General features: G+C 45.2%; 16 non-coding genes across 16 annotated transcripts; all 16 read right to left on the bottom strand.

Moving 5' to 3' along the window:
• Positions 1-607: 607 nt before the first annotated feature.
• Positions 608-679, bottom strand: TRNAT-CGU (transfer RNA threonine (anticodon CGU)). Its single transcript has one exon. It is a non-coding gene; the product is annotated as a tRNA-Thr (tRNA).
• A 784-nt stretch (positions 680-1,463) lies between these two features.
• On the bottom strand, positions 1,464-1,536 carry TRNAA-CGC (transfer RNA alanine (anticodon CGC)). The gene has a single exon. It is a non-coding gene; the product is annotated as a tRNA-Ala (tRNA).
• A 603-nt stretch (positions 1,537-2,139) lies between these two features.
• On the bottom strand, positions 2,140-2,212 carry TRNAA-CGC (transfer RNA alanine (anticodon CGC)). Its single transcript has one exon. It is a non-coding gene; the product is annotated as a tRNA-Ala (tRNA).
• Positions 2,213-2,815: 603 nt separating this feature from the next.
• On the bottom strand, positions 2,816-2,888 carry TRNAA-CGC (transfer RNA alanine (anticodon CGC)). Its single transcript has one exon. It is a non-coding gene; the product is annotated as a tRNA-Ala (tRNA).
• Positions 2,889-4,164: 1,276 nt separating this feature from the next.
• On the bottom strand, positions 4,165-4,237 carry TRNAA-CGC (transfer RNA alanine (anticodon CGC)). The gene has a single exon. It is a non-coding gene; the product is annotated as a tRNA-Ala (tRNA).
• Positions 4,238-4,840: 603 nt separating this feature from the next.
• TRNAA-CGC (transfer RNA alanine (anticodon CGC)) lies at positions 4,841-4,913 on the bottom strand. The gene has a single exon. It is a non-coding gene; the product is annotated as a tRNA-Ala (tRNA).
• Positions 4,914-5,514: 601 nt separating this feature from the next.
• On the bottom strand, positions 5,515-5,587 carry TRNAA-CGC (transfer RNA alanine (anticodon CGC)). The gene has a single exon. It is a non-coding gene; the product is annotated as a tRNA-Ala (tRNA).
• A 603-nt stretch (positions 5,588-6,190) lies between these two features.
• TRNAA-CGC (transfer RNA alanine (anticodon CGC)) lies at positions 6,191-6,263 on the bottom strand. The gene has a single exon. It is a non-coding gene; the product is annotated as a tRNA-Ala (tRNA).
• Positions 6,264-6,868: 605 nt separating this feature from the next.
• Positions 6,869-6,941, bottom strand: TRNAA-CGC (transfer RNA alanine (anticodon CGC)). Its single transcript has one exon. It is a non-coding gene; the product is annotated as a tRNA-Ala (tRNA).
• Positions 6,942-7,544: 603 nt separating this feature from the next.
• On the bottom strand, positions 7,545-7,617 carry TRNAA-CGC (transfer RNA alanine (anticodon CGC)). Its single transcript has one exon. It is a non-coding gene; the product is annotated as a tRNA-Ala (tRNA).
• A 602-nt stretch (positions 7,618-8,219) lies between these two features.
• TRNAA-CGC (transfer RNA alanine (anticodon CGC)) lies at positions 8,220-8,292 on the bottom strand. Its single transcript has one exon. It is a non-coding gene; the product is annotated as a tRNA-Ala (tRNA).
• A 1,278-nt stretch (positions 8,293-9,570) lies between these two features.
• Positions 9,571-9,643, bottom strand: TRNAA-CGC (transfer RNA alanine (anticodon CGC)). Its single transcript has one exon. It is a non-coding gene; the product is annotated as a tRNA-Ala (tRNA).
• A 1,280-nt stretch (positions 9,644-10,923) lies between these two features.
• TRNAA-CGC (transfer RNA alanine (anticodon CGC)) lies at positions 10,924-10,996 on the bottom strand. The gene has a single exon. It is a non-coding gene; the product is annotated as a tRNA-Ala (tRNA).
• Positions 10,997-12,949: 1,953 nt separating this feature from the next.
• Positions 12,950-13,022, bottom strand: TRNAA-CGC (transfer RNA alanine (anticodon CGC)). The gene has a single exon. It is a non-coding gene; the product is annotated as a tRNA-Ala (tRNA).
• A 1,945-nt stretch (positions 13,023-14,967) lies between these two features.
• Positions 14,968-15,040, bottom strand: TRNAA-CGC (transfer RNA alanine (anticodon CGC)). The gene has a single exon. It is a non-coding gene; the product is annotated as a tRNA-Ala (tRNA).
• Positions 15,041-15,643: 603 nt separating this feature from the next.
• TRNAA-CGC (transfer RNA alanine (anticodon CGC)) lies at positions 15,644-15,716 on the bottom strand. Its single transcript has one exon. It is a non-coding gene; the product is annotated as a tRNA-Ala (tRNA).
• Positions 15,717-17,626: the final 1,910 nt, after the last annotated feature.

Genomic DNA, 17,626 nt, shown 5'->3' with positions numbered 1-17,626 from the left:
CGCTGCGCCACTCTGCTGTTGCTTGCCTTCTAAGCTTGCCACTGCCTGTTTGATAAGCTTGCAAATATGTTTCATGAGCAAGCAACGAGAGGAAAAATGTCCCGTGTTTTGAGAAGATCTGCAATCAAAACTATTGGAGAATGCGGGCATCGATCCCGCTACTTCTCGCATGCAAAGCGAGCGCTCTACCATTTGAGCTAATTCCCCATTTGTGCCGCTGGGCTGTGGTGCTTGAGACACTACAGGTGTGATTTACCCATGTTGGTAAACCGGTTGTATTAAAGCTTTTTTTTTTTTTTTTTTAAGTATGGATGTCACTCTGCCGTAAGGAAAGGAAGAGTGTGGAGCTTGCGGGGTGCCAGGTGTTGTAAAAGTATAGGTTACCCATAGGTTTTACCATTTTCTAACATGCTAGGAGTCAAGAATTGTGAGGAGGAAAAAAAAAATCCCCAAATCAGGCTAAGAAAGTGGCAATGTAGAAGAAATGGTGCAGATCCTTTGGCTTTTTTGGTTGTTGGCCCAGAGGTCTACACCTGCCCCCCTCTGTTGAAGTAGAGACAATGGGTAGTATGAGAAATTGAGATTTAAAAAGCTGGATAAGAGCACTTAGCAGAGGATGGTTTCGATCCATCGACCTCTGGGTTACGGGCCCAGCACGCTTCCGCTGCGCCACTCTGCTGTTGCTTGCCTTCTAAGCTTACCACTGCCTGTTTCCTAAGCTTGCAAATATGTTTCATGAGCAAGCAACGAGAGGAAAAATGTCCCGTGTTTTGAGAAGATCTGCAATCAAAACTATTGGAGAATGCGGGCATCGATCCCGCTACTTCTCGCATGCAAAGCGAGCGCTCTACCATTTGAGCTAATTCCCCATTTGTGCCGCTGGGCTGTGGTGCTTGAGACGCCACAGGTGTGATTTACACATGTTGGTAAACCGGTTGTATTAAAGCTTTTTTTTTTAAGTATGGATGTCACTCTGCTGTAAGGAAAGGAAGAGTGTGGAGCTTGCGGGGTGCCAGGTGTTGTAAAAGTATAGGTTACCCATAGGTTTTACCATTTTCTAACATGCTAGGAGTCAAGAATTTTGAGGAGGAAAAAAAAAATCCCCAAATCAGGCTAAGAAAGTGGCAATGTAGAAGAAATGATGCAGATCCTTTGGCTTTTTTGGTTGTTGGCCCAGAGGTCTACACCTGCCCCCCTCTGTTGAAGTAGAGACAATGGGTAGTATGAGAAATTGAGATTTAAAAAGCTGGATAAGAGCACTTAGCAGAGGATGGTTTCGATCCATCGACCTCTGGGTTATGGGCCCAGCACGCTTCCGCTGCGCCACTCTGCTGTTGCTTGTCTTCTAAGCTTGCCTCCTAAGCTTGCCACTGCCTGTTTCCTAAGCTTGCAAATATGTTTCATGAGCAAGCAACGAGATGAAAATTGCCCCGTGTTTTGAGAAGAACTGCAATCAAAACTATTGGAGAATGCGGGTATCGATCCCGCTACTTCTCGCATGCGAAGCGAGCGCTCTACCATTTGAGCTAATTCCCCATTTGTGCCGCTGGGCTGTGGTGCTTGAGACGCCACAGGTGTGATTTACCCATGTTGGTAAACCGGTTGTATTAAAGCTTTTTTTTTTTTTTTTTTTAAGTATGGATGTCACTCTGCCGTAAGGAAAGGAAGAGTGTGGAGCTTGCGGGGTGCCAGGTGTTGTAAAAGTATAGGTTACCCATAGGTTTTACCATTTTCTAACATGCTAGGAGTCAAGAATTTTGAGGAGGAAAAAAAAAATCCCCAAATCAGGCTAAGAAAGTGGCAATGTAGAAGAAATGGTGCAGATCCTTTGGCTTTTTTGGTTGTTGGCCCAGAGGTCTACACCTGCCCCCCTCTGTTGAAGTAGAGACAATGGGTAGTATGAGAAATTGAGATTTAAAAAGCTGGATAAGAGCACTTAGCAGAGGATGGTTTCGATCCATCGACCTCTGGGTTATGGGCCCAGCACGCTTCCGCTGCGCCACTCTGCTGTTGCTTGTCTTCTAAGCTTGCCTCCTAAGCTTGCCACTGCCTGTTTCCTAAGCTTGCAAATATGTTTCATGAGCAAGCAACGAGAGGAAAATTGTCCCGTGTTTTGAGAAGAACTGCAATCAAAACTATTGGAGAATGCGGGTATCGATCCCGCTACTTCTCGCATGCGAAGCGAGCGCTCTACCATTTGAGCTAATTCCCCATTTGTGCCGCTGGGCTGTGGTGCTTGAGACGCCACAGGTGTGATTTACCCATGTTGGTAAACCGGTTGTATTAAAGCTTTTTTTTTTTTTTTTTTTAAGTATGGATGTCACTCTGCCGTAAGGAAAGGAAGAGTGTGGAGCTTGCGGGGTGCCAGGTGTTGTAAAAGTATAGGTTACCCATAGGTTTTACCATTTTCTAACATGCTAGGAGTCAAGAATTTTGAGGAGGAAAAAAAAAATCCCCAAATCAGGCTAAGAAAGTGGCAATGTAGAAGAAATGGTGCAGATCCTTTGGCTTTTTTGGTTGTTGGCCCAGAGGTCTACACCTGCCCCCCTCTGTTGAAGTAGAGACAATGGGTAGTATGAGAAATTGAGATTTAAAAAGCTGGATAAGAGCACTTAGCAGAGGATGGTTTCGATCCATCGACCTCTGGGTTATGGGCCCAGCACGCTTCCGCTGCGCCACTCTGCTGTTGCTTGTCTTCTAAGCTTGCCTCCTAAGCTTGCCACTGCCTGTTTCCTAAGCTTGCAAATATGTTTCATGAGCAAGCAACGAGAGGAAAATTGTCCCGTGTTTTGAGAAGAACTGCAATCAAAACTATTGGAGAATGCGGGTATCGATCCCGCTACTTCTCGCATGCGAAGCGAGCGCTCTACCATTTGAGCTAATTCCCCATTTGTGCCGCTGGGCTGTGGTGCTTGAGACGCCACAGGTGTGATTTACCCATGTTGGTAAACCGGTTGTATTAAAGCTTTTTTTTTTTTTTTTTTTTAAGTATGGATGTCACTCTGCCGTAAGGAAAGGAAGAGTGTGGAGCTTGCGGGGTGCCAGGTGTTGTAAAAGTATAGGTTACCCATAGGTTTTACCATTTTCTAACATGCTAGGAGTCAAGAATTTTGAGGAGGAAAAAAAAAATCCCCAAATCAGGCTAAGAAAGTGGCAATGTAGAAGAAATGGTGCAGATCCTTTGGCTTTTTTGGTTGTTGGCCCAGAGGTCTACACCTGCCCCCCTCTGTTGAAGTAGAGACAATGGGTAGTATGAGAAATTGAGATTTAAAAAGCTGGATAAGAGCACTTAGCAGAGGATGGTTTCGATCCATCGACCTCTGGGTTATGGGCCCAGCACGCTTCCGCTGCGCCACTCTGCTGTTGCTTGTCTTCTAAGCTTGCCTTCTAAGCTTGCCACTGCCTGTTTCCTAAGCTTGCAAATATGTTTCATGAGCAAGCAACGAGAGGAAAATTGTCCCGTGTTTTGAGAAGAACTGCAATCAAAACTATTGGAGAATGTGGGTATCGATCCCGCTACTTCTCGCATGCGAAGCGAGCGCTCTACCATTTGAGCTAATTCCCCATTTGTGCCGCTGGGCTGTGGTGCTTGAGACGCCACAGGTGTGATTTACCCATGTTGGTAAACCGGTTGTATTAAAGCTTTTTTTTTTTTTTTAAGTATGGATGTCACTCTGCCGTAAGGAAAGGAAGAGTGTGGAGCTTGCGGGGTGCCAGGTGTTGTAAAAGTATAGGTTACCCATAGGTTTTACCATTTTCTAACATGCTAGGAGTCAAGAATTTTGAGGAGGAAAAAAAAAATCCCCAAATCAGGCTAAGAAAGTGGCAATGTAGAAGAAATGGTGCAGATCCTTTGGCTTTTTTGGTTGTTGGCCCAGAGGTCTACACCTGCCCCCCTCTGTTGAAGTAGAGACAATGGGTAGTATGAGAAATTGAGATTTAAAAAGCTGGATAAGAGCACTTAGCAGAGGATGGTTTCGATCCATCGACCTCTGGGTTATGGGCCCAGCACGCTTCCGCTGCGCCACTCTGCTGTTGCTTGTCTTCTAAGCTTGCCTTCTAAGCTTGCCACTGCCTGTTTCCTAAGCTTGCAAATATGTTTCATGAGCAAGCAACGAGAGGAAAATTGTCCCGTGTTTTGAGAAGAACTGCAATCAAAACTATTGGAGAATGCGGGTATCGATCCCGCTACTTCTCGCATGCGAAGCGAGCGCTCTACCATTTGAGCTAATTCCCCATTTGTGCCGCTGGGCTGTGGTGCTTGAGACGCCACAGGTGTGATTTACCCATGTTGGTAAACCGGTTGTATTAAAGCTTTTTTTTTTTTTTTTTTTAAGTATGGATGTCACTCTGCCGTAAGGAAAGGAAGAGTGTGGAGCTTGCGGGGTGCCAGGTGTTGTAAAAGTATAGGTTACCCATAGGTTTTACCATTTTCTAACATGCTAGGAGTCAAGAATTTTGAGGAGGAAAAAAAAAATCCCCAAATCAGGCTAAGAAAGTGGCAATGTAGAAGAAATGGTGCAGATCCTTTGGCTTTTTTGGTTGTTGGCCCAGAGGTCTACACCTGCCCCCCTCTGTTGAAGTAGAGACAATGGGTAGTATGAGAAATTGAGATTTAAAAAGCTGGATAAGAGCACTTAGCAGAGGATGGTTTCGATCCATCGACCTCTGGGTTATGGGCCCAGCACGCTTCCGCTGCGCCACTCTGCTGTTGCTTGTCTTCTAAGCTTGCCTCCTAAGCTTGCCACTGCCTGTTTCCTAAGCTTGCAAATATGTTTCATGAGCAAGCAACGAGAGGAAAATTGTCCCGTGTTTTGAGAAGAACTGCAATCAAAACTATTGGAGAATGCGGGTATCGATCCCGCTACTTCTCGCATGCGAAGCGAGCGCTCTACCATTTGAGCTAATTCCCCATTTGTGCCGCTGGGCTGTGGTGCTTGAGACGCCACAGGTGTGATTTACCCATGTTGGTAAACCGGTTGTATTAAAGCTTTTTTTTTTTTTTTTTTAAGTATGGATGTCACTCTGCCGTAAGGAAAGGAAGAGTGGGGAACTTGCGGGGTGCCAGGTGTTGTAAAAGTATAGGTTACCCATAGGTTTTACCATTTTCTAACATGCTAGGAGTCAAGAATTGTGAGGAGGAAAAAAAAAATCCCCAAATCAGGCTAAGAAAGTGGCAATGTAGAAGAAATGGTGCAGATCCTTTGGCTTTTTGGTTGTTGGCCCAGAAGTCTACACCTGCCCCCCTCTGTTGAAGTAGAGACAATGGGTAGTATGAGAAATTGAGATTTAAAAAGCTGGATAAGAGCACTTAGCAGAGGATGGTTTCGATCCATCGACCTCTGGGTTATGGGCCCAGCACGCTTCCGCTGTGCCACTCTGCTGTTGCTTGTCTTCTAAGCTTGCCTTCTAAGCTTGCCACTGCCTGTTTCCTAAGCTTGCAAATATGTTTCATGAGCAAGCAACGAGAGGAAAATTGTCCCGTGTTTTGAGAAGAACTGCAATCAAAACTATTGGAGAATGCGGGTATCGATCCCGCTACTTCTCGCATGCGAAGCGAGCGCTCTACCATTTGAGCTAATTCCCCATTTGTGCCGCAGGGCTGTGGTGCTTGAGACGCCACAGGTGTGATTTACCCATGTTGGTAAACCGGTTGTATTAAAGCTTTTTTTTTTTTTTTTTTTAAGAATGGATGTCACTCTGCCGTAAGGAAAGGAAGAGTGTGGAGCTTGCGGGGTGCCAGGTGTTGTAAAAGTATAGGTTACCCATAGGTTTTACCATTTTCTAACATGCTAGGAGTCAAGAATTTTGAGGAGGAAAAAAAAAATCCCCAAATCAGGCTAAGAAAGTGGCAATGTAGAAGAAATGGTGCAGATCCTTTGGCTTTTTTGGTTGTTGGCCCAGAGGTCTACACCTGCCCCCCTCTGTTGAAGTAGAGACAATGGGTAGTATGAGAAATTGAGATTTAAAAAGCTGGATAAGAGCACTTAGCAGAGGATGGTTTCGATCCATCGACCTCTGGGTTATGGGCCCAGCACGCTTCCGCTGCGCCACTCTGCTGTTGCTTGTCTTCTAAGCTTGCCTCCTAAGCTTGCCACTGCCTGTTTCCTAAGCTTGCAAATATGTTTCATGAGCAAGCAACGAGAGGAAAATTGTCCCGTGTTTTGAGAAGAACTGCAATCAAAACTATTGGAGAATGCGGGTATCGATCCCGCTACTTCTCGCATGCGAAGCGAGCGCTCTACCATTTGAGCTAATTCCCCATTTGTGCCGCTGGGCTGTGGTGCTTGAGACGCCACAGGTGTGATTTACCCATGTTGGTAAACCGGTTGTATTAAAGCTTTTTTTTTTTTTTTTTTTTTTAAGTATGGATGTCACTCTGCCGTAAGGAAAGGAAGAGTGTGGAGCTTGCGGGGTGCCAGGTGTTGTAAAAGTATAGGTTACCCATAGGTTTTACCATTTTCTAACATGCTAGGAGTCAAGAATTTTGAGGAGGAAAAAAAAAATCCCCAAATCAGGCTAAGAAAGTGGCAATGTAGAAGAAATGGTGCAGATCCTTTGGATTTTTGGTTGTTGGCCCAGAAGTCTACACCTGCCCCCCTCTGTTGAAGTAGAGACAATGGGTAGTATGAGAAATTGAGATTTAAAAAGCTGGATAAGAGCACTTAGCAGAGGATGGTTTTGATCCATCGACCTCTGGGTTATGGGCCCAACACGCTTCCGCTGTGCCACTCTGCTGTTGCTTGTCTTCTAAGCTTGCCTTCTAAGCTTGCCACTGCCTGTTTCCTAAGCTTGCAAATATGTTTCATGAGCAAGCAACGAGAGGAAAATTGTCCCGTGTTTTGAGAAGAACTGCAATCAAAACTATTGGAGAATGCGGGTATCGATCCCGCTACTTCTCGCATGCGAAGCGAGCGCTCTACCATTTGAGCTAATTCCCCATTTGTGCCGCAGGGCTGTGGTGCTTGAGACGCCACAGGTGTGATTTACCCATGTTGGTAAACCGGTTGTATTAAAGCTTTTTTTTTTTTTTTTTTTAAGTATGGATGTCACTCTGCCGTAAGGAAAGGAAGAGTGTGGAGCTTGCGGGGTGCCAGGTGTTGTAAAAGTATAGGTTACCCATAGGTTTTACCATTTTCTAACATGCTAGGAGTCAAGAATTTTGAGGAGGAAAAAAAAAATCCCCAAATCAGGCTAAGAAAGTGGCAATGTAGAAGAAATGGTGCAGATCCTTTGGCTTTTTTGGTTGTTGGCCCAGAGGTCTACACCTGCCCCCCTCTGTTGAAGTAGAGACAATGGGTAGTATGAGAAATTGAGATTTAAAAAGCTGGATAAGAGCACTTAGCAGAGGATGGTTTCGATCCATCGACCTCTGGGTTATGGGCCCAGCACGCTTCCGCTGCGCCACTCTGCTGTTGCTTGTCTTCTAAGCTTGCCTCCTAAGCTTGCCACTGCCTGTTTCCTAAGCTTGCAAATATGTTTCATGAGCAAGCAACGAGAGGAAAATTGTCCCGTGTTTTGAGAAGAACTGCAATCAAAACTATTGGAGAATGCGGGTATCGATCCCGCTACTTCTCGCATGCGAAGCGAGCGCTCTACCATTTGAGCTAATTCCCCATTTGTGCCGCTGGGCTGTGGTGCTTGAGACGCCACAGGTGTGATTTACCCATGTTGGTAAACCGGTTGTATTAAAGCTTTTTTTTTTTTTTTTTTTAAGTATGGATGTCACTCTGCCGTAAGGAAAGGAAGAGTGTGGAACTTGCGGGGTGCCAGGTGTTGTAAAAGTATAGGTTACCCATAGGTTTTACCATTTTCTAACATGCTAGGAGTCAAGAATTTTGAGGAGGAAAAAAAAAATCCCGAAATCAGGCTAAGAAAGTGGCAATGTAGAAGAAATGGTGCAGATCCTTTGGATTTTTGGTTGTTGGCCCAGAAGTCTACACCTGCCCCCCTCTGTTGAAGTAGAGACAATGGGTAGTATGAGAAATTGAGATTTAAAAAGCTGGATAAGAGCACTTAGCAGAGGATGGTTTCGATCCATCGACCTCTGGGTTATGGGCCCAGCACGCTTCCGCTGTGCCACTCTGCTGTTGCTTGCCTTCTAAGCTTGCCTTCTAAGCTTGCCACTGCCTGTTTCCTAAGCTTGCAAATATGTTTCATGAGCAAGCAACGAGAGGAAAATTGTCCCGTGTTTTGAGAAGAACTGCAATCAAAACTATTGGAGAATGCGGGTATCGATCCCGCTACTTCTCGCATGCGAAGCGAGCGCTCTACCATTTGAGCTAATTCCCCATTTGTGCCGCAGGGCTGTGGTGCTTGAGACGCCACAGGTGTGATTTACCCATGTTGGTAAACCGGTTGTATTAAAGCTTTTTTTTTTTTTTTTTTTAAGAATGGATGTCACTCTGCCGTAAGGAAAGGAAGAGTGTGGAGCTTGCGGGGTGCCAGGTGTTGTAAAAGTATAGGTTACCCATAGGTTTTACCATTTTCTAACATGCTAGGAGTCAAGAATTTTGAGGAGGAAAAAAAAAATCCCCAAATCAGGCTAAGAAAGTGGCAATGTAGAAGAAATGGTGCAGATCCTTTGGCTTTTTTGGTTGTTGGCCCAGAGGTCTACACCTGCCCCCCTCTGTTGAAGTAGAGACAATGGGTAGTATGAGAAATTGAGATTTAAAAAGCTGGATAAGAGCACTTAGCAGAGGATGGTTTCGATCCATCGACCTCTGGGTTATGGGCCCAGCACGCTTCCGCTGCGCCACTCTGCTGTTGCTTGTCTTCTAAGCTTGCCTCCTAAGCTTGCCACTGCCTGTTTCCTAAGCTTGCAAATATGTTTCATGAGCAAGCAACGAGAGGAAAATTGTCCCGTGTTTTGAGAAGAACTGCAATCAAAACTATTGGAGAATGCGGGTATCGATCCTGCTACTTCTCGCATGCGAAGCGAGCGCTCTACCATTTGAGCTAATTCCCCATTTGTGCCGCTGGGCTGTGGTGCTTGAGACGCCACAGGTGTGATTTACCCATGTTGGTAAACCGGTTGTATTAAAGCTTTTTTTTTTTTTTTTTTAAGTATGGATGTCACTCTGCCGTAAGGAAAGGAAGAGTGTGGAGCTTGCGGGGTGCCAGGTGTTGTAAAAGTATAGGTTACCCATAGGTTTTACCATTTTCTAACATGCTAGGAGTCAAGAATTTTGAGGAGGAAAAAAAAAATCCCCAAATCAGGCTAAGAAAGTGGCAATGTAGAAGAAATGGTGCAGATCCTTTGGCTTTTTTGGTTGTTGGCCCAGAGGTCTACACCTGCCCCCCTCTGTTGAAGTAGAGACAATGGGTAGTATGAGAAATTGAGATTTAAAAAGCTGGATAAGAGCACTTAGCAGAGGATGGTTTCGATCCATCGACCTCTGGGTTATGGGCCCAGCACGCTTCCGCTGCGCCACTCTGCTGTTGCTTGTCTTCTAAGCTTGCCTCCTAAGCTTGCCACTGCCTGTTTCCTAAGCTTGCAAATATGTTTCATGAGCAAGCAACGAGAGGAAAATTGTCCCGTGTTTTGAGAAGAACTGCAATCAAAACTATTGGAGAATGCGGGTATCGATCCCGCTACTTCTCGCATGCGAAGCGAGCGCTCTACCATTTGAGCTAATTCCCCATTTGTGCCGCTGGGCTGTGATGCTTGAGACGCCACAGGTGTGATTTACCCATGTTGGTAAACCGGTTGTATTAAAGCTTTTTTTTTTTTTTTTTTTTTAAGTATGGATGTCACTCTGCCGTAAGGAAAGGAAGAGTGTGGAGCTTGCGGGGTGCCAGGTGTTGTAAAAGTATAGGTTACCCATAGGTTTTACCATTTTCTAACATGCTAGGAGTCAAGAATTTTGAGGAGGAAAAAAAAAATCCCCAAATCAGGCTAAGAAAGTGGCAATGTAGAAGAAATGGTGCAGATCCTTTGGATTTTTGGTTGTTGGCCCAGAAGTCTACACCTGCCCCCCTCTGTTGAAGTAGAGACAATGGGTAGTATGAGAAATTGAGATTTAAAAAGCTGGATAAGAGCACTTAGCAGAGGATGGTTTCGATCCATCGACCTCTGGGTTATGGGCCCAACACGCTTCCGCTGTGCCACTCTGCTGTTGCTTGTCTTCTAAGCTTGCCTTCTAAGCTTGCCACTGCCTGTTTCCTAAGCTTGCAAATATGTTTCATGAGCAAGCAACGAGAGGAAAATTGTCCCGTGTTTTGAGAAGAACTGCAATCAAAACTATTGGAGAATGCGGGCATCGATCCCGCTACTTCTCGCATGCGAAGCGAGCGCTCTACCATTTGAGCTAATTCCCCATTTGTGCCGCAGGGCTGTGGTGCTTGAGACGCCACAGGTGTGATTTACCCATGTTGGTAAACCGGTTGTATTAAAGCTTTTTTTTTTTTTTTTTTTAAGTATGGATGTCACTCTGCCGTAAGGAAAGGAAGAGTGTGGAGCTTGCGGGGTGCCAGGTGTTGTAAAAGTATAGGTTACCCATAGGTTTTACCATTTTCTAACATGCTAGGAGTCAAGAATTTTGAGGAGGAAAAAAAAAATCCCCAAATCAGGCTAAGAAAGTGGCAATGTAGAAGAAATGGTGCAGATCCTTTGGCTTTTTTGGTTGTTGGCCCAGAGGTCTACACCTGCCCCCCTCTGTTGAAGTAGAGACAATGGGTAGTATGAGAAATTGAGATTTAAAAAGCTGGATAAGAGCACTTAGCAGAGGATGGTTTCGATCCATCGACCTCTGGGTTATGGGCCCAGCACGCTTCCGCTGCGCCACTCTGCTGTTGCTTGTCTTCTAAGCTTGCCTCCTAAGCTTGCCACTGCCTGTTTCCTAAGCTTGCAAATATGTTTCATGAGCAAGCAACGAGAGGAAAATTGTCCCGTGTTTTGAGAAGAACTGCAATCAAAACTATTGGAGAATGCGGGTATCGATCCCGCTACTTCTCGCATGCGAAGCGAGCGCTCTACCATTTGAGCTAATTCCCCATTTGTGCCGCTGGGCTGTGGTGCTTGAGACGCCACAGGTGTGATTTACCCATGTTGGTAAACCGGTTGTATTAAAGCTTTTTTTTTTTTTTTTTTTAAGTATGGATGTCACTCTGCCGTAAGGAAAGGAAGAGTGTGGAACTTGCGGGGTGCCAGGTGTTGTAAAAGTATAGGTTACCCATAGGTTTTACCATTTTCTAACATGCTAGGAGTCAAGAATTTTGAGGAGGAAAAAAAAAATCCCGAAATCAGGCTAAGAAAGTGGCAATGTAGAAGAAATGGTGCAGATCCTTTGGATTTTTGGTTGTTGGCCCAGAAGTCTACACCTGCCCCCCTCTGTTGAAGTAGAGACAATGGGTAGTATGAGAAATTGAGATTTAAAAAGCTGGATAAGAGCACTTAGCAGAGGATGGTTTCGATCCATCGACCTCTGGGTTATGGGCCCAGCACGCTTCCGCTGTGCCACTCTGCTGTTGCTTGCCTTCTAAGCTTGCCTTCTAAGCTTGCCACTGCCTGTTTCCTAAGCTTGCAAATATGTTTCATGAGCAAGCAACGAGAGGAAAATTGTCCCGTGTTTTGAGAAGAACTGCAATCAAAACTATTGGAGAATGCGGGTATCGATCCCGCTACTTTGCGCATGCGAAGCGAGCGCTCTACCATTTGAGCTAATTCCCCATTTGTGCCGCAGGGCTGTGGTGCTTGAGACGCCACAGGTGTGATTTACCCATGTTGGTAAACCGGTTGTATTAAAGCTTTTTTTTTTTTTTTTTTTAAGAATGGATGTCACTCTGCCGTAAGGAAAGGAAGAGTGTGGAGCTTGCGGGGTGCCAGGTGTTGTAAAAGTATAGGTTACCCATAGGTTTTACCATTTTCTAACATGCTAGGAGTCAAGAATTTTGAGGAGGAAAAAAAAAATCCCCAAATCAGGCTAAGAAAGTGGCAATGTAGAAGAAATGGTGCAGATCCTTTGGCTTTTTTGGTTGTTGGCCCAGAGGTCTACACCTGCCCCCCTCTGTTGAAGTAGAGACAATGGGTAGTATGAGAAATTGAGATTTAAAAAGCTGGATAAGAGCACTTAGCAGAGGATGGTTTCGATCCATCGACCTCTGGGTTATGGGCCCAGCACGCTTCCGCTGCGCCACTCTGCTGTTGCTTGTCTTCTAAGCTTGCCTCCTAAGCTTGCCACTGCCTGTTTCCTAAGCTTGCAAATATGTTTCATGAGCAAGCAACGAGAGGAAAATTGTCCCGTGTTTTGAGAAGAACTGCAATCAAAACTATTGGAGAATGCGGGTATCGATCCTGCTACTTCTCGCATGCGAAGCGAGCGCTCTACCATTTGAGCTAATTCCCCATTTGTGCCGCTGGGCTGTGGTGCTTGAGACGCCACAGGTGTGATTTACCCATGTTGGTAAACCGGTTGTATTAAAGCTTTTTTTTTTTTTTTTTTAAGTATGGATGTCACTCTGCCGTAAGGAAAGGAAGAGTGTGGAGCTTGCGGGGTGCCAGGTGTTGTAAAAGTATAGGTTACCCATAGGTTTTACCATTTTCTAACATGCTAGGAGTCAAGAATTTTGAGGAGGAAAAAAAAAATCCCCAAATCAGGCTAAGAAAGTGGCAATGTAGAAGAAATGGTGCAGATCCTTTGGCTTTTTTGGTTGTTGGCCCAGAGGTCTACACCTGCCCCCCTCTGTTGAAGTAGAGACAATGGGTAGTATGAGAAATTGAGATTTAAAAAGCTGGATAAGAGCACTTAGCAGAGGATGGTTTCGATCCATCGACCTCTGGGTTATGGGCCCAGCACGCTTCCGCTGCGCCACTCTGCTGTTGCTTGTCTTCTAAGCTTGCCTCCTAAGCTTGCCACTGCCTGTTTCCTAAGCTTGCAAATATGTTTCATGAGCAAGCAACGAGAGGAAAATTGCCCCGTGTTTTGAGAAGAACTGCAATCAAAACTATTGGAGAATGCGGGTATCGATCCCGCTACTTCTCGCATGCGAAGCGAGCGCTCTACCATTTGAGCTAATTCCCCATTTGTGCCGCTGAGCTGTGGTGCTTGAGACGCCACAGGTGTGATTTACCCATGTTGGTAAACCGGTTGTATTAAAGCTTTTTTTTTTTTTTAAGTATGGATGTCTCTCTGCCGTAAGGAAAGGAAGAGTGTGGAGCTTGCGGGGTGCCAGGTGTTGTAAAAGTATAGGTTACCCATAGGTTTTACCATTTTCTAACATGCTAGGAGTCAAGAATTGTGAGGAGGAAAAAAAAATCCCCAAATCAGGCTAAGAAAGTGGCAATGTAGAAGAAATGGTGCAGATCCTTTGGCTTTTTTGGTTGTTGGCCCAGAAGTCTACCTGCCCCCCTCTGTTGAAGTAGAGACAATGGGTAGTATGAGAAATTGAGATTTAAAAAGCTGGATAAGAGCACTTAGCAGAGGATGGTTTCGATCCATCGACCTCTGAGTTATGGGCCTAGCACGCTTCCGCTGCGCCACACTGCTGTTGCTTGCCTTCTAAGCTTGCCTTCTAAGCTTGCCACTGCCTGTTTCCTAAGCTTGCAAATATGTTTCATGAGCAAGCAACGAGAGGAAAAATGTCCCGTGTTTTGAGAAGATCTGCAATCAAAACTATTGGAGAATGCGGGCATCGATCCCGCTACTTCTCGCATGCAAAGCGAGCGCTCTACCATTTGAGCTAATTCCCCATTTGTGCCGCCGGGTTGTGGTGCTTGAGACACCACAGGTGTGATTTACACATGTTGGTAAACCGGTTGTATTAAAGCTTTTTTTTTTTTTTTTTTAAGTATGGATGTCACTCTGCCGTAAGGAAAGGAAGAGTGTGGAACTTGCGGGGTGCCAGGTGTTGTAAAAGTATAGGTTACCCATAGGTTTTACCATTTTCTAACATGCTAGGAGTCAAGAATTTTGAGGAGGAAAAAAAAAATCCCGAAATCAGGCTAAGAAAGTGGCAATGTAGAAGAAATGGTGCAGATCCTTTGGATTTTTGGTTGTTGGCCCAGAAGTCTACACCTGCCCCCCTCTGTTGAAGTAGAGACAATGGGTAGTATGAGAAATTGAGATTTAAAAAGCTGGATAAGAGCACTTAGCAGAGGATGGTTTCGATCCATCGACCTCTGGGTTATGGGCCCAGCACGCTTCCGCTGTGCCACTCTGCTGTTGCTTGCCTTCTAAGCTTGCCTTCTAAGCTTGCCACTGCCTGTTTCCTAAGCTTGCAAATATGTTTCATGAGCAAGCAACGAGAGGAAAATTGTCCCGTGTTTTGAGAAGAACTGCAATCAAAACTATTGGAGAATGCGGGTATCGATCCCGCTACTTTGCGCATGCGAAGCGAGCGCTCTACCATTAGAGCTAATTCCCCATTTGTGCCGCAGGGCTGTGGTGCTTGAGACGCCACAGGTGTGATTTACCCATGTTGGTAAACCGGTTGTATTAAAGCTTTTTTTTTTTTTTTTTTTAAGAATGGATGTCACTCTGCCGTAAGGAAAGGAAGAGTGTGGAGCTTGCGGGGTGCCAGGTGTTGTAAAAGTATAGGTTACCCATAGGTTTTACCATTTTCTAACATGCTAGGAGTCAAGAATTTTGAGGAGGAAAAAAAAAATCCCCAAATCAGGCTAAGAAAGTGGCAATGTAGAAGAAATGGTGCAGATCCTTTGGCTTTTTTGGTTGTTGGCCCAGAGGTCTACACCTGCCCCCCTCTGTTGAAGTAGAGACAATGGGTAGTATGAGAAATTGAGATTTAAAAAGCTGGATAAGAGCACTTAGCAGAGGATGGTTTCGATCCATCGACCTCTGGGTTATGGGCCCAGCACGCTTCCGCTGCACCACTCTGCTGTTGCTTGTCTTCTAAGCTTGCCTCCTAAGCTTGCCACTGCCTGTTTCCTAAGCTTGCAAATATGTTTCATGAGCAAGCAACGAGAGGAAAATTGCCCCGTGTTTTGAGAAGAACTGCAATCAAAACTATTGGAGAATGCGGGTATCGATCCCGCTACTTCTCGCATGCGAAGCGAGCGCTCTACCATTTGAGCTAATTCCCCATTTGTGCCGCTGGGCTGTGGTGCTTGAGACGCCACAGGTGTGATTTACCCATGTTGGTAAACCGGTTGTATTAAAGCTTTTTTTTTTTTTTTTTTTAAGAATGGATGTCACTCTGCCGTAAGGAAAGGAAGAGTGTGGAGCTTGCGGGGTGCCAGGTGTTGTAAAAGTATAGGTTACCCATAGGTTTTACCATTTTCTAACATGCTAGGAGTCAAGAATTTTGAGGAGGAAAAAAAAAATCCCCAAATCAGGCTAAGAAAGTGGCAATGTAGAAGAAATGGTGCAGATCCTTTGGCTTTTTTGGTTGTTGGCCCAGAGGTCTACACCTGCCCCCCTCTGTTGAAGTAGAGACAATGGGTAGTATGAGAAATTGAGATTTAAAAAGCTGGATAAGAGCACTTAGCAGAGGATGGTTTCGATCCATCGACCTCTGGGTTATGGGCCCAGCACGCTTCCGCTGCGCCACTCTGCTGTTGCTTGTCTTCTAAGCTTGCCTCCTAAGCTTGCCACTGCCTGTTTCCTAAGCTTGCAAATATGTTTCATGAGCAAGCAACGAGAGGAAAATTGCCCCGTGTTTTGAGAAGAACTGCAATCAAAACTATTGGAGAATGCGGGTATCGATCCCGCTACTTCTCGCATGCGAAGCGAGCGCTCTACCATTTGAGCTAATTCCCCATTTGTGCCGCTGGGCTGTGGTGCTTGAGACGCCACAGGTGTGATTTACCCATGTTGGTAAACCGGTTGTATTAAAGCTTTTTTTTTTTTTTTTTTTTTTTTTTTAAGTATGGATGTCTCTCTGCCGTAAGGAAAGGAAGAGTGTGGAGCTTGCGGGGTGCCAGGTGTTGTAAAAGTATAGGTTACCCATAGGTTTTACCATTTTCTAACATGCTAGGAGTCAAGAATTGTGAGGAGGAAAAAAAAATCCCCAAATCAGGCTAAGAAAGTGGCAATGTAGAAGAAATGGTGCAGATCCTTTGGCTTTTTTGGTTGTTGGCCCAGAAGTCTACCTGCCCCCCTCTGTTGAAGTAGAGACAATGGGTAGTATGAGAAATTGAGATTTAAAAAGCTGGATAAGAGCACTTAGCAGAGGATGGTTTCGATCCATCGACCTCTGAGTTATGGGCCCAGCACGCTTCCGCTGCGCCACACTGCTGTTGCTTGCCTTCTAAGCTTGCCTTCTAAGCTTGCCACTGCCTGTTTCCTAAGCTTGCAAATATGTTTCATGAGCAAGCAACGAGAGGAAAAATGTCCCGTGTTTTGAGAAGATCTGCAATCAAAACTATTGGAGAATGCGGGCATCGATCCCGCTACTTCTCGCATGCAAAGCGAGCGCTCTACCATTTGAGCTAATTCCCCATTTGTGCCGCCGGGTTGTGGTGCTTGAGACACCACAGGTGTGATTTACACATGTTGGTAAACCGGTTGTATTAAAGCTTTTTTTTTTTTTTTTTTAAGTATGGATGTCACTCTGCCGTAAGGAAAGGAAGAGTGTGGAACTTGCGGGGTGCCAGGTGTTGTAAAAGTATAGGTTACCCATAGGTTTTACCATTTTCTAACATGCTAGGAGTCAAGAATTTTGAGGAGGAAAAAAAAAATCCCGAAATCAGGCTAAGAAAGTGGCAATGTAGAAGAAATGGTGCAGATCCTTTGGATTTTTGGTTGTTGGCCCAGAAGTCTACACCTGCCCCCCTCTGTTGAAGTAGAGACAATGGGTAGTATGAGAAATTGAGATTTAAAAAGCTGGATAAGAGCACTTAGCAGAGGATGGTTTCGATCCATCGACCTCTGGGTTATGGGCCCAGCACGCTTCCGCTGTGCCACTCTGCTGTTGCTTGCCTTCTAAGCTTGCCTTCTAAGCTTGCCACTGCCTGTTTCCTAAGCTTGCAAATATGTTTCATGAGCAAGCAACGAGAGGAAAATTGTCCCGTGTTTTGAGAAGAACTGCAATCAAAACTATTGGAGAATGCGGGTATCGATCCCGCTACTTCGCGCATGCGAAGCGAGCGCTCTACCATTTGAGCTAATTCCCCATTTGTGCCGCAGGGCTGTGGTGCTTGAGACGCCACAGGTGTGATTTACCCATGTTGGTAAACCGGTTGTATTAAAGCTTTTTTTTTTTTTTTTTTTAAGAATGGATGTCACTCTGCCGTAAGGAAAGGAAGAGTGTGGAGCTTGCGGGGTGCCAGGTGTTGTAAAAGTATAGGTTACCCATAGGTTTTACCATTTTCTAACATGCTAGGAGTCAAGAATTGTGAGGAGGAAAAAAAAATCCCCAAATCAGGCTAAGAAAGTGGCAATGTAGAAGAAATGGTGCAGATCCTTTGGCTTTTTTGGTTGTTGGCCCAGAAGTCTACCTGCCCCCCTCTGTTGAAGTAGAGACAATGGGTAGTATGAGAAATTGAGATTTAAAAAGCTGGATAAGAGCACTTAGCAGAGGATGGTTTCGATCCATCGACCTCTGAGTTATGGGCCCAGCACGCTTCCGCTGCGCCACACTGCTGTTGCTTGCCTTCTAAGCTTGCCTTCTAAGCTTGCCACTGCCTGTTTCCTAAGCTTGCAAATATGTTTCATGAGCAAGCAACGAG

This window comes from Rhinoderma darwinii, chromosome 4 (assembly GCF_050947455.1).
Source record: "Rhinoderma darwinii isolate aRhiDar2 chromosome 4, aRhiDar2.hap1, whole genome shotgun sequence".
Lineage (NCBI taxonomy): Eukaryota > Metazoa > Chordata > Amphibia > Anura > Rhinodermatidae > Rhinoderma > Rhinoderma darwinii.
The sequence above is the reverse complement of the archived record's forward strand: the minus strand, read 5'-3'. Positions and strand labels throughout refer to the sequence as shown.